Genomic DNA, 1443 nt, shown 5'->3' with positions numbered 1-1443 from the left:
CATACCATATTTGTCTTTTTACGGTCGGTATTTGTGACCGGGCTATTTCACCTGGCATAATGTCCTCAAGGTTCATCCACATTGTAGCCTGTGTCAGAATTTCCTTCCTTTTTTTTTTTTTTTTTAAAGTAGGCTCCATGCCCAGCGTGGAGCCCAACGCAGGGCTTGAACTCACGACCCGGAGATCAAGAGCTGAGCTGAGATCAAGAGTTGGACGCTTGAACCAACTAAGCCAGCCAGGCACCCCAAAATTTCCTCCCTTTTTAAAGCCAAATAATATTCCACTGTGTGTACACACCACATTTTGTTTACCCATTCATCCATTGACGGACATTTGGGTTGCTTCCTCTTATTCTTAGAGCAGATTAAAATCAGTGCCACTGCCAGGTCACACAAAAAGAAATGACCCCCACCCTTTCTAACCTGCTTCCTACTCTCCACTGTCACCTGCGTGTCACAGACTGACCCTCCTCCCGCTCTTTCTCCTATGCCACCGCTCCAGTGCCTCCCTTCCCCTCTTTGTCTCGCAGATTAGGGCAACCGAGGGCTCTGGACCCTTGTATTTTTGTGTTCAATATGGAAGGCTTCATGAATTTGCGTGTCCTTGCGCAGGGGCCATGCTAATCTTCTCTGTATCGTTCCAATTTTTGTATATGTGCTGCCGAAGTGAGCACCCTTCATTGTATTTATTCTTTTTTTTAATACTCATTCAGATAAAATTGCCATATACAACATCGTGTCAGCTTAAGGGGTACGACATGTCGATTTGATACATTTATATACTGCAGTATGATTAGCACCATAGTATTAGCTAACACCTCTACCCCATCACATAATTATTTCTCCTCTGTGGTGAGAACAATTGGGATCTAATCTTTTAGCCGCTTGGAAGTTTATAATACAGTATTGTTGACTATAATCACTGTGCTATGTGGGCCCTTCATTTTCGATGCCAGACTCTAACCCTGGGCTTCTGGAAGACTCTGGCACTGATGTTTTTTGTTTTGTTTTGTTTTGTTTTGTTTTGTTTTGTTTTGTTTCTGCTGGGAAATGCATCATATCCTCTACCAATTCCCAGTAGATGCTGGTTCCTAGGCCCAAAGGTCCAACTGGGGCTTTTCCCTGTGGGTGAATTTTCCTGACATGGCCCCCTGCTGCCATCTGCTGGCTGTAGTCATCAATGCTTCTATGGGTCTGTGTCTTATTCAAAGGGTTGAACCTTTCCAACCCATCATCCATCCTGGGATAAGACTTTCAACTACTTAACTTTTTTCTTTCTCGTATCTTACCTCTGTCCTGTTTTTAAAAGAAAGAACTTTTCGTGAATCCGTGTGCAGGTTACACCATAGTCTCATCTGCCTTGCCCAAATATAGAGAAAAAAAAAATCTCCTCTCCAGATATTTGCAAATGACATATCAGATAAAAGGTTAGTATCCAAAATC

At 43.0% G+C, this 1443-nt stretch overlaps 1 non-coding gene across 1 annotated transcript; it reads right to left on the bottom strand.

Moving 5' to 3' along the window:
* Positions 1-570: 570 nt before the first annotated feature.
* On the bottom strand, positions 571-674 carry LOC118518705 (U6 spliceosomal RNA). The gene has a single exon (XR_004908841.1). It is a non-coding gene; the product is annotated as a U6 spliceosomal RNA (small nuclear RNA).
* Positions 675-1443: the final 769 nt, after the last annotated feature.

Source organism: Halichoerus grypus, chromosome X, assembly GCF_964656455.1.
Source record: "Halichoerus grypus chromosome X, mHalGry1.hap1.1, whole genome shotgun sequence".
NCBI lineage: Eukaryota > Metazoa > Chordata > Mammalia > Carnivora > Phocidae > Halichoerus > Halichoerus grypus.
This window is presented reverse-complemented; position numbering and strand designations above follow the sequence as displayed.